This window comes from Schistocerca piceifrons, chromosome 1 (assembly GCF_021461385.2).
Source record: "Schistocerca piceifrons isolate TAMUIC-IGC-003096 chromosome 1, iqSchPice1.1, whole genome shotgun sequence".
Classification (NCBI taxonomy): Eukaryota; Metazoa; Arthropoda; class Insecta; order Orthoptera; family Acrididae; genus Schistocerca; species Schistocerca piceifrons.
Window position 1 is genome coordinate 1117340441 of NC_060138.1, and position 13768 is coordinate 1117354208.

Below are 13768 nucleotides of genomic sequence, written 5' to 3' on the forward strand. Positions count from 1 at the left end.
TTCATGTGAACAACCAAAGCAAAGTAAGAAAATGCGCATATTGTAGTTTGTAGGCCTAAAATGAAATAAACAATCATGAACCTCGTATAATGTTCTAATGAAAATAACTTGAGATGCACCGAAGATGACACACAGGTATCGAATCATGTTTGGGTCAACTGAAAAGGAGAAATGCATTGTGATTTTTCAGATGGCGGAGTTCAAAAGACACAAAATTTATTAACCATATAGTGGAGATGTTTAGTCGTAGACAGGAACAACAAAAAGATTGCTAAACAAGTAAGCTTTCGGCCAAACGGGCTTCTTCATAATTGCACAAAGTACACACACACACATTCACGCAAAAGCAACTCACACATACATACGGCAACTGTTTCGGGAGCCAGAGACAGTGGACATGTGTGTGTGTGTGTGTGTGTGTGTGTGTGTGTGTGTATGATGCGTAATTCAGAAGAAGAGGTTTTGGCAGAAAGCTCACTTGTTTACCTGCCTTTTTGTTGTGCCTCTCTTCTTCTTCTTAAGTTGCCAATCCTAAGATTGATTTGCAGCAGCTCTCCATTCAGTGCGATTGTCGGCCAGCCTCTTCAATTCCGTGAAACTTCCGCATCCTAGGTCCTGCATTATCTGGCTTATGTACTTTCTTCTGGGTCTGCCTCTTGCCCTTTTGCCCTCCACAAGGCCTTCCGTTATAGTGTGGAGAAGACTTTCATGTCTCAGAATGTGTCCCATCCATATATCTCTCCTCTTCTTGACCGTCTTCCAAAGAACTGGAACTTCCTCCGCTCTCTGCAGGACTTCTTCATTTGTCATCCTGGCCGTCCATGGAATTTTTAACATCCTTCGCAGACACCACATTTCGAATCCTTCAATCCTTCTTCTTTCGTCCTCTCCAAGTGTCCAGGTTTCGCTGCCGTAGAGAAGCACACTCCCAACAAAGGTCTTCATTAACCGCTTCCTTAACGACAGACTTATCATATTTGATGTGAGGAGTCCTTTCCTTTTATAGAATGCAATCTTTGCCTGATTTATTCTACTTATTACATCTTTCCTACTACGACCATCTGATGTTATTCTGCTTCCCAAGTAGACAAAGTCTTGTATTTCTTTCAGCTTCTCTCCATTCAGCTTTATATTCGTAATTGCTTGATTATTTTGTTTGCTTGCAACTAAGATTTTTGTTTTTGACTTATTAATTTTCATGTTGTACCGTGTAGCAAGAGTGTTTTCCATTTCCTCCAACACTACTTGTAATTCTTCCTCATTTTCCGCTAGGACAGCAATGTCATCCGCAAAACGCAGCATATCAACTATTTTTCCCTGGATCCTGATTCCATTAGCTTGTCCTAACTTTTCTCTGACCTCGTCCATTGCTTTCTGTATGTACATATTAAAGAGGACAGGGGAGAGTGCACATCCCTGTCTCACACCCTGTTTAATTTTTGCTTGTTGTTGATGTTCCCCACATCTCACTATTGCCACCTCTTCTTTGTATATGTTCCATATCGTTCTCCTGTCCTTGTACTTAGCTCCAGTTTCCCTCAATATCTGGAATAATTTTTTCCATTCAACCTTATCAAAGGCTTTTTCGAGGTCAATAAATGCTATGTAGGTGTCCTTTCCTTTTTCCATTCTATTTTCTATTATGAGCCTTAGGGCCATAATGGCTTCTCGCGTACCTCTCCCTCTTCTAAAGCCAAACTGGTCTTCTGTGAGCATGCATTTCACGTTCCCTTCAATTCTTCTGAGGAGGATGGTCGTCAAAATTTTTGATGCATGTGATGTTAGGCTGAGGGTTCTGTATTGTGCACACGATTTTGCTGGCATTTTCTTTGGTAATGGAACAATAATACACTTTTTGAAGTCCTCAGGGAGCTCTCCAGTATCATATATTTGGCAGATTAATTTATACAACTTATCTTTTATTTCTGTTCCAGCTGCTTTGATGATTTCTGCAGGCAATGAGTCAATTCCTGGTGCTTTTCCGTGCTTAAGTGCCTGTAGTGCCTGATCAAATTCAGACCTTAGTATGCTGTCTCCTAGTTCATCTTTATCTACTTCGTCCTCACTTTCAATCATGTCATCTTGTACGTTGCCTCCATATAATTTCTCTAGGTATTCCTTCCACGTAAGTGCTATATCTTCATGATTATACACCATCTTATTATCCTCTCTTATTAGGGCATTACATCTAATCCTTTGTCCTCCTGAGAAGAAGCGTTTCACTGTTTTGTATGCTAATTCAAGGTTCCCTTTCTTCAGAAGGTCTTCAACTTCTTTGTTGCATCTGTCTTCAAGGAATCTTTCTTTTACTTGCTTCAACTTCCTGTTGATTTTGTTCCTAAGCACTCGGTATGCCGTTTTCCCTTCTTCCGTTTCATTATTTTTGGGCCTCCTTCTTTCCTCAAACATATTATTTCATCAGTTATCCACTCCTTCCTCTTTTCAGGTTTTTGTTTTCCAATTATCTCTTCAGCTGCTTTTATTAGGCCATCTCTCATATTTTCCCAATGTTGTTCTACATTCTCTATAGGATGCTGTTGAATTAGATCCTTAGCCCTTTCTTGGAACTCCTTCTGCGTCTCACGGTTTCCAAGCTTCCCTATATCCAGTTTTCCATTTCCTATTTTCTTCCTTATGCATTTGAACTTGAGTCGGCATTCCGCAACAACCATGTTGTGATCACTCACAATATCTGGGCTTGCGTATGCTCTAGAGTCTTTTAGTTGATTTCTAAATCTATTTTTGACTAGAATGTAATCAATTTGGTATCGTTCTCTATCCCCTGGTGACTTCTAGGTGTATCTTCTACGGGGGTGATGTTGAAACCACGTGTTCGATATTATCAGTTGATTCCTGTTACAAAATTCTATAAGTCGGTCTCCTCTATCATTCCTTTTACCAAGGCCGTAGCGTCCAACAGCTGACTGTACCTCTTTATCTCCTACTATTGCGTTCCAGTCTCCCATGATTATTAAATTTGTTTCTCCTTTGATTCCTCTCAAGGCTCCATTTAACTCTTCATATACAGCTTCAACTTCCTCATCCTCCTGGTTTGTGGTAGGCATATAGACCTGTATCACAACCGTCTCTGTAGGTTTGGTATCCAGACTGACAAGTATTATCCTTCCTCCATATTGTATATATCCCTTCACTCTCTGCCCCAATTTTCGACTCATAACTACTCCAACCCCACCTGCTCCAGGTCTATCTTCTATCGTTCCTGTGTGAATTATCCTGTACTCATCACTCCAGAAATCTCCGCAGTTTGGCCATCTCATTTCAGACACTCCTGGTATATCCAACTTCATTTTCGTCATTTCTTGCTTAAGGTTTTCGAGCTTCCCCATCTGCAGTAAGGTGCGGACGTTCCACGTTCCAATTCTACTATAGCTCTTTTTATTCCCTTTCTTCCTATGAACTGTTGAAACGAGATCTCTGGTAGTCCCCTCCCGGAGAACCGAATGAGGGGCTATTACTCCGGATTGCATTTTTACTAGAGCTTGTTTCATATTCATATTATGGCTGCTGATACTTCAGAAATCTAATTAGATCTTTAATGAAGTGCCGGCCGAAGTGGCCGTGCGGTTAAAGGCGCTGCAGTCTGGAACCGCAAGACCGCTACGGTCGCAGGTTCGAATCCTGCCTCGGGCATGGATGTTTGAGATGTCCTTAGGTTAGTTAGGTTTAACTAGTTCTAAGTTCTAGGGGACTAATGACCACAGCAGTTGAGTCCCATAGTGCTCAGAGCCATTTGAACCTTTAATGAAGTGGTTTCTCCTTGCCTTCTTCATTCTATGCCGTTGGCCATCATGTGGCTCTTCCGCCTTTAGGGACAGTTTCCCATCCCAAGGACAAGAGAGTGCTCTGCCTCTACCTGCTCATCCGCCCTCCTAGGAGGCCGTTTCGCTTGGTAGAGGGTGTCTCCTTATTCCGGGAGATACTCGGTCGCCATATCCTCGTTAGTGGTAACAGGGTGTACCGTGCAGCAATCCTTGGCTGCAACTCGTGAAGGTGAGGTCTACGACTCAACATCTCCAATATATGGCGAGAAGCATCTTAACTTTTTCATAATATTGTCGTTATTCCATTTTGAATTTTCCATTGTTCCAAAATTTACTAACCTTCATTTAATTTCACTTACTATTTTTGATTGAAAATATTATTTGCACTCTAAAATACAGGTTCAAGCCGAATACAACAGAAAAGATCATATGTAGCTCAAAATTACGTCTACATATCTTTTACAAATATTGCTTACCGGCGCGAATAAAAACCTTTGAACGCGATGCGAAAATAAAGTAATGATCAAGCATCCAGATACTATTTAAAAGCCCTTGAATGGAGACATTCATTCGGTAGCTTCAAAGCTCTGCAACGAAAGACACATCTGTAACGGTAATACATTGTACTGGAAGTCTCGTAGCCATTTCCCTCGTAACGTGCCGGTAGCTCGCAGTCACATCAGTCACGCTACGGCAGTGGGAGGCGGGGATAAGTACTTCGCGTTCCCAGAAGCCACATTTGAATTTCATCGAAGAAACTACTCGGAACAGTACGTTTCCTGGATAGTTTTTCCCTCTCTGTTTATCTCTAGAATATCGTGCTGTAAAATTATGCGGAGGCACGTCGAAAACTCTCGAAGAGAATATGGTTCTGTTCGTGAGAAAGAATGGCTTTTGTGGAAACTAAAATATCAGTTAAACGTGTTCGCTTGAAAAGATTCTAGCAAGTAAATGTAACATTTCGTTCTTCACGGATAGAAATTTTTTGAAGTAAAAATAACTTTGAGCGTACCAATGCACTGTTACATTTTAGTGATTCCAAAATCGAGTGAAATTTACGAACAACTTGACGATGTGAGTGCACGTATCACTACGACGTTGCACTCCCTCTGGTTTAGACCCATGCATTGATTCGCTTGGGAAGCGTCTCACCAAGCCTTTTCGTCCCATTCCTGAGGCAATGTGGCCCCCTTCTGTTGTTAACTAGTCCTTTACATTCTGAATACTGGCACTCGGTTGCACCCTTTTTCTACTGGGGACGGATCTGGAGATCTTTCTGGCCACGAGAACGCTTCAACATCAAACACACAGTTCATAGACAGTTCCGAAAATTTAAAAGGTCAAAAGATATTTTAAAAAGATCAATCGCCGAAAAAATTTGATTTTGCGAAACAAGGTTCAGTGTCAGTATTAAAATCTATTTCTAATCGGGGCGACAGCTAACGACTGGTTTGAAAATTGCACAAAGAGGTAAGTCTTCAGTTTCAGCATTTTGTTGACATGAAACAGCAACCTTATTTAAATTAAAAAAAATGTTCAAATGTGTGTGAAATGTTATGGGACTTAACTGCTAAGGTCATCAGTCCCTAAGCTTACACACTACTTAACCTAAATTATCCTAAGGACAAACACACACACCCATGCCCGACGAAGGACTCGAACCTTCGCCGGGACCAGCCGTATTTAAATTCCTTAAAGCGTTTATTAATGGTTCTGTCAGCAGTTGCAATATTTATTAGGCGACTAGTTTCGAATCCTTGGAAGTTCATTTTCACACCTGACCTAATGGGGCTGCACTGGCAGTGCCCGATCTTAATAATAAACATCAAAAGTGGCAACACGTATTCTATAAATGTTTGCAGGATCAGTGTCAAAAACCAGACCTTGATTGTGATTTGGTAACAGACATGTGCGGATTGATTTATTGCGCATGAGTTACTACACAATGTTTATTATTAATATCCGGCACTGTCAGTGCAGCTTCAGTAGGCCGGGCTTGAAAATGAACCTGTAAGGTTCGAAACTAGTCGCCTAATAAGTACTACTGCAACTGTTGACAGAACCATTAAAAACGCTTTAAGGAAAGACATAAGTTCTAGCCGACAGGTGGCAATAGCGTGGGGGACACTGCCTTCAAATTTCACTTTTATTTCATTGTCATTCTGTTTTCCACTTGCACTTACACTTATAAAAAAACATATTTTTAAATTACTAATATACACAGTCAAACTATAAAACATGATCAAAATTAGTATGACTATATATTAATGCAGCAACTTTCCAGGTGAGGACATTTAGTCCATGTGGAGTTGGCCTAGACTTCAATACAAGTATGCACTGAACCTGTTAATAATGTCTATACAACAGCCACATGATGCTTTATACAACTGTACTCATTTTACTCATGTTTTACAATTTGACTTTGTTCTTTTCTGAAGAAGAGAAATTTGATAACATCGAGTATAGATTTAACTGTCAGGAAGTCTTTTCTGAAACTATTTGTATGGAGTGTAGCCATGTACGGAAGTGAAACACGGACGATAAACAGTTTAGACAAGAAGAGAATAGAAGCTTTTGAAATGTGGTGCTGCAGAAGAACGCTGAAGATTACATGGGTAGATCACATAATTAATGAGAAGATACTGAACAGAATTGGGGAGAAGATAAATTAGTGGTATAATCTGACACATTCTGAGGCATCAAGGCTCACCAGTTTAGTTCTGGAGTGAAGCGTGGGAGGGGTGGGGTGGTGGGGGGGGGGGGGGTAAAATCGTAGAGGGAGACCAAGACATGAATACAGTAAGCAGATTCAGGGGGATGTATGTTGCATTAGTTACTCGTCGATGAAGAGGCTTCCACAGGATAGAGTAGCATGAAGAGCTGCATCAAACCAGTCTTTAGACTGCAGACCACAACAATAACAACATATTTGTAAAGCATGTTTTTTATACGTGTAGTGCAAAGGAAAAATAGAATAAAGATAAAATAAAAACTGGAATCTGAAGGTAACATCCCTTAGTCCAGCGCCGTCTGTTGGCTAGATCTTACATCTTTGTGTAATTTTAAACAAGTTGCTAGTTGACGCACCGTTTAGGAACAGATTTTAACATTGACACTGTACCTTCTTCTGCAAGTCCACAGTGTTTTTAAATATTTTTTAAATTTTTGGAGCTTGATTCCGTATGACAAACGCCCGACAGTCTTTACGTTCCTTTCCTGTTCATTAAGACATCGGCTGATAATGATGATAGATCCCGAAACGTCGTAATAAATTCAGACATTTTATTTAGCGGTATAGACGATTTTATTCATAAAATAGTTGGAAGACGTGTGTCTGCCACCTTTGTTGTACACTAGGTAACGTCTAACAGACTGATAGAGACACTATCAACAGAAGAACTGCTTATTTTAGAGAAGCATCGAGCAATCAGTCGGCCGTACCTTTTTGAGTCAGTATTGCCACTTTAAGAAAATGATTTATAGTTTTTTGGAAATTGGCTTGACGATCTACAAAATACGTGACGAGTGTTCATCGCTGTATCAGCCTCTCAACAAATGCTGTTCGACCAGTAGGACGAAAAACCAGTCCAAGTTGCAAATTTTTACTTTTTATTCATTCGAGGACTAGTTTCTGGCCGAGACCCATTTTTAAATCATCATAAGAAAGTCGAAAATGGCATGATCCCAAGATGTCATCAGTATGCACTGTAAATGTTCATTGCACATTTTTGGCATCTTCGGAAAAGACATTTTCGGTTTTGTTACGATGATATGAAAATGGATCTCGGCGCGAAACTAGTTAAAAAATGGTTCAAATGGCTCTAAGCACTATGGGACTTAACATCGGAGGTCATCAGTCCCCTAAACTTAGAGCTACTGAAATCTATCTAATCTAAGGACATCACACGCATCCATGCCCGAGGCAGGATTCGAACTTGCGACCGTAGCAATAGCGCGGTTCCGTGCTGAAGCGCCTAAAACCGCTCGTCCACAGCGGCCAGCTGCTAAACTAGTCATCGAATGAATAAAAAGTGAAAAAATTTGGAAGTAGGGCTGGCTTTTCTTTCTACTGATTAACAGCAGTTGCTGATCCAGACTTCTCCAGCGTACTGGAAATTCGTAAATGAGGTTCGAGTTTAGGGGGAGTACCAAGTGGGCTGAGGAGGGAATGGAAATTTGGATTGAGGAGGGAGGCGTGCCAGGGTAGTCTGTGCAGTTGAGCAAAGCCACTGCGCCAGGGTGGCGTAGTGGTTAGCGCATCTGTCTACTGAGCGGGACACCTGGGTTCGAATCCCAGCCTTGGTATCAATTTTCTTTCGACGCTTCATTCTGCATGTATACTCTCTGTAGACACCTGAATGTGCATGGTTGCTCTGCAATTTGAAATATGTAAGGAGAATGAAATTCTGAAATTTATAAGTAAATAAGAGGGGAGTTCAAAAAGTAAGTTACTTATTATTATTATGGCAAACCAAGTAATTTTTATTGAATGCTACACTGCATTTTAAAGTGATGCAGATACATGACATTGTTTGTCAAAACGGTCACGAAGTCTGTGTGAATTATGGGCGCATCGATCTACGTGTCGTCCAATTCTTCGACTACAGAAATCTGCTACTCGGTCACTGAACCTTCCAGGAACCACTGTCTGAACGTCCTCAACGCTAGAAAATCTCCCCCCCCCCCCCCCCCCCCGATGCATCTTCATACAGAAATAGCATAGTACAAGCTCTGTATTCCCGATCAGCACTGTGAACATCTTTGTGGACCTACTCAAATTGTTGGCACCGTTTCACTACGACTCGGCATGTCATTGCATTTGCTCCGTGTATCGACTGAATTTCCTGGTGAATCTGTGTAGATTTTATACGTTTTGCCCACAAGAATCGTATAGCCTCGCGTTACTTAGACTTGAGTACATTTCGAGTTGCCGCGCCATTTCTCTCCACACTGTGGTGCGCCTGTTATCCGTACCGCAGCAGAGGTCTACATGCAGGAAACCGAGAACATATATACTCTCTTCTGACAACGAGCCAGTCTTTGTGCGTAGTGGTCTTAGCGTGGGACGACATGTGTACCATACTTTTTGAAGTACCTACGTACAAACTACCATTTAACGGAAACAATTGATTCTAAGAACATATTAAGTACGGATTTCAGTTGGGCGAACTTAGTATTATAAAAAAGGCTCCTGGAGAATGAGACTTTTCTAACGTAACCCTATATTCTGACAAGCTTCGAAGTGACAAATCCTTTCAGAATTATGTTACAAATAGTGGGTATCAATTTCTTGTGCATTTCATTGCAACCATCCGAATATGACGGCTACAGATATCCTGTACAAAAGCAGACTGACGTAAGGTAATGATGACAAGCGAAGTTTTCTTTTACTTCTCTTACTGATACATGAATACGTTAAACGCCTTAAAAAGTAGCTGTAGCGATGATCCACTACTGCATCTTATAGATCAGCTGTACACTGCTTCTTTTCCTTGATTTCACACTTATTCGAATTAAAAATTTGGACTTTTTTCATATGACGTGTAACGCTCAGTGTTTGAATTGCAAAGGATCTACCATTGGACATCTTATACTGGTTTACACTTTCATTTGATGGCACTCCTTGGCATGTCGGATCTCGCGTATTCGTTCATGCCGTACGTCTGCAACGTGAATGCATAGCGCCTAGAATTTCTGCCCATGTGATGTGCGACTTCATCGGAAGGCTGGACCTCAAGTAACTGAATGTCTCAACTTCGGTTAAAACAACATTTGAGATCGTAATAATATTTGTTTATTACGACGAAGAGCCGCCAGCACCAGCCATAGGAGGCCCGAAAAATTTGAGGATGGCTTTAACATAAACAGAAACCAATCATAATAAACAAATGTTGTTGCTATCTCGACTGTTGTTTTAACCAAAGTACAGCACCAGGTCGCTGCACTTCACAGACAATGTTTTCTAAATTTAAGAATATTTCAAGTTCACTGCCACGGATAAAATAACCTCAACTGATATATTGATATATGGGCAAGCTATTAACACAGCAAATCGACTAATGACCACATTAGTGTTCTACTGCCTCAAGTCCAGACTTCGGGGTAAACTCAGAACTACTTGACAGTGAGCTGGAAAAAGACACGGGGTGTCAATGTTTACTAGTGCAGCTACTTCGAACGCCTGTTTCTTTAGTGACTCCTATGCAGAAAGTAATGCCACACAGTAAAGCGTATTGTACTTGAAACTCTATATATTTTTACGTTTTCCTCTCCGTAGCTGTTGATATTGCAATACTAGTATTTAAGCACAAACAGTTGAATAATGATGAGTATAATAGCGACGTTTTAGGTTAGGCTTTACCGTGATTTTTATTGACATTATGTGAAACAACAAGTTTACTGCTACTAGTCACTGTTTATTTGTCTCCACGGCGAGTTTCAAAGGTTTCAACCCCCATCATCAGGTGGATTTACATTTGTTAGCATGACATTTCTGCGTGTGTGTTGTGTTGCGATTTTTCGGAGGAACTTGTGGCACTGTCTAGTGGAGAAAAAAAAACACTATTTCAGAACATGGTTTTGGGTTTCTTTTGACAAAAAATAAACCTGAAATAAGTAAAATAGAGTACCTCCAGTGGTGACAGGTTCCTTTCACTGTCGTAACACATCACATGTTGTATGATCCTTGCACCTTATAGTATATAGACGCCATATTTATTTACAAAAATGACAGTATACATGTGATGTGTTATGACAGTAAAAGGAACCTGTGACCACTGAAGGTACTCTATTTTACTTATTTTATGGTTCAAATGGCTCTAAGCACTATGGGACTTAACATTTTAAGTCATCAATCCCCTAGACGTAGAACTACTTAAACCTAACTAACCTAAGGACATCACACACATCCATGCCCGAGGCAGGATTCGAACCTGCGACCTTAGCGGTCGCGCGCTTCCCGACTGAAGCGCCTAGAACCGCTCGGACACAGCGACCGTTAGGTATACGTTTATTTTTTGTCAAAAGGAACCCCAAACCATGTTCTGAAATAGTGTTTTATTTCTCCACTTGACAGAACCACAAGTTCCTCCAAAAAATCGTAACACAACACACACACACAAATGTAATTCTAACAAATGTAGATCCACCTGATGATGGAGGTTTAAAGCTTTGAAACGCTTCGTGGAGATAAATTAACAGTGACTGGTAACAGTTAACCTGTTGTTTCATTTAATGGGTTGTAAGAAGTTACACACAGATATTTTAGTACTTAGAGCTCAAAGTAAATAATTCAAGCAAAAAGTAAATAATCCAAATAAAAGCAGATGTCTACATCCATAGGCTGAATACCACAGTGAGGTGCGTTGAGGAGGGTACTTCCCACTGTACTAGTTATTGACGCCTTTTCCCGTTACATTTACGTAGGAAGCAGGGGAAGAATAACTGTTTAAATGCCTCTGTGCGCGCTGTAATTAGTCTGATCTTGCCCTCATGGTCCCTATGTGAGCGATACATAAGAGGTTGTAGTATATTCCTAGAGTCATTATTCAAAACCGGCTCCTGAAACTTTGTAAGCAGGCTGTCTCGGGATAGTTTGCGTTTATCTTTAGGTGCCTGCCTGTTCAGCTTCTTCAGCATCTGTACGACACTCTTCCACGGGTCAACAAGCCTGTGACCATTCGTGCTGCCCTTCTCTGTATACAATCAATAACATCTGTTAGTACTATCTGGTACGGGTCCCACACACTTGAGCAATATTCTAGGATGGGACGGGCGAGTGATTTTTAAGTAATCTGCTTTTTAGACTGCATTTGCCAAGTATTCTACCACTAAACAAAAGTCTGCTACCTGCTTTGCCCACGACCAAGCCGTTGCGATAGTTCCATTTCATGTCCCCACAGTATGTTTCACTCAGGTATGTACACTCCTGGAAATGGAAAAAAGAACACATTGACACCGGTGTGTCAGACCCACCATACTTGCTCCGGACACTGCGAGAGGGCTGTACAAGCAATGATCACACGCACGGCACAGCGGACACACCAGGAACCGCAGTGTTGGCCGTCGAATGGCGCTAGCTGCGCAGCATTTGTGCACCGCCGCCGTCAGTGTCAGCCAGTTTGCCGTGGCATACGGAGCTCCATCGCAGTCTTTAACACTGGTAGCATGCCGCGACAGCGTGGACGTGAACCGTATGTGCAGTTGACGGACTTTGAGCGAGGGCGTATAGTGGGCATGCGGGAGGCCGGGTGGACGTACCGCCGAATTGCTCAACACGTGGGGCGTGAGGTCTCCACAGTACATCGATGTTGTCGCCAGTGGTCGGCGGAAGGTGCACGTGCCCGTCGACCTGGGACCGGACCGCAGCGACGCACGGATGCACGCCAAGACCGTAGGATCCTACGCAGTGCCGTAGGGGACCGCACCGCCACTTCCCAGCAAATTAGGGACACTGTTGCTCCTGGGGTATCGGCGAGGACCATTTGCAACCGTCTCCATGAAACTGGGCTACGGTCCCGCACACCGTTAGGCCGTCTTCCGCTCACGCCCCAACATCGTGCAGCCCGCCTCCAGTGGTGTCGCGACAGGCGTGAATGGAGGGACGAATGGAGACGTGTCGTCTTCAGCGATGAGAGTCGCTTCTGCCTTGGTGCCAATGATGGTCGTATGCGTGTTTGGCGCCGTGCAGGTGAGCGCCACAATCAGGACTGCATACGACCGAGGCACACAGGGCCAACACCCGGCATCGTGGTGTGGGGAGCGATCTCCTACACTGGCCGTACACCACTGGTGATCGTCGAGGGGACACTGAATAGTGCACGGTACATCCAAACCGTCATCGAACCCATCGTTCTACCATTCCTAGACCGGCAAGGGAACTTGCTGTTCCAACAGGACAATGCACGTCCGCATGTATCCCGTGCCACCCAACGTGCTCTAGAAGGTGTAAGTCAACTACCCTGGCGAGCAAGATCTCCGGATCTGTCCCCCATTGAGCATGTTTGGGACTGGATGAAGCGTCGTCTCACGCGGTGTGCACGTCCAGCACGAACGCTGGTCCAACTGAGGCGCCAGGTGGAAATGGCATGGCAAGCCGTTCCACAGGACTACATCCAGCATCTCTACGATCGTCTCCATGGGAGAATAGCAGCCTGCATTGCTGCGAAAGGTGGATATACACTGTACTAGTGCCGACATTGTGCATGCTCTGTTGCCTGTGTCTATGTGCCTGTGGTTCTGTCAGTGTGATCATGTGATGTATCTGACCCCAGGAATGTGTCAATAAAGTTTCCCCTTCCTGGGACAATGAATTCACGGTGTTCTTATTTCAATTTCCAGGAGTGTATGTGAGTTTACCATTCCAGTTCTCATTCACTGGTATTATTCTCATAGGATACTACTTTTTTTTTCTTTTTGTGACGTAAACTATTTTACATTACTGAACATTTAAAACAATTTACCGATTTTTGCACCACTTTGAAGTTTTATCAAGATCTGATGGTGATGATGTTTGGTTTGTGGGGCGCTCAACTGCGCAGTCATCAGCTCCCGTACAAAGTCCCAATTTGTACACAGTCCAATTTGTACACAATCCAATTGTGTCATGAATGATGATGATGATGATGACATGATGTGGACAACACAAACACCCAGTCCCCGGGCAGAGTAAAACCCCAACACGGTTGGGAATCGAACTCGGGACTCCCTGATCCAGAGGCAGCGACACTAGCCACCTACACCACGAGCTGCGGACTTAAGTTCTGACTGAATATTTGTGCAGCTTCTTTCATGCTGTAATTGATTACAGATAACCGCATCATTTGTGGAAAGTCTGAGATTACTATGAATATTGTCCGCTAGGTCATTGATGTATAACATAAGTAGCAAGGGACACAATATAATTCCCTGGTGCATACCCAAAGTTACTTCTACATCTGACGATGACTCTACATCCAAGATAATATGGCGCATTTTCCCTGTCGAGA

General features: G+C 42.6%; 1 long non-coding RNA gene and 1 other non-coding gene across 2 annotated transcripts in view; both read left to right on the plus strand.

The window, feature by feature from the left end:
* Nucleotides 1-13768, plus strand: part of LOC124782245 — a 117577-nt gene that overhangs the window by 10916 nt on the left and 92893 nt on the right. The window lies entirely within an intron of this gene.
* Trnas-acu lies at nt 8016-8087 on the plus strand. The gene has a single exon. It is a non-coding gene; the product is annotated as a tRNA-Ser (tRNA).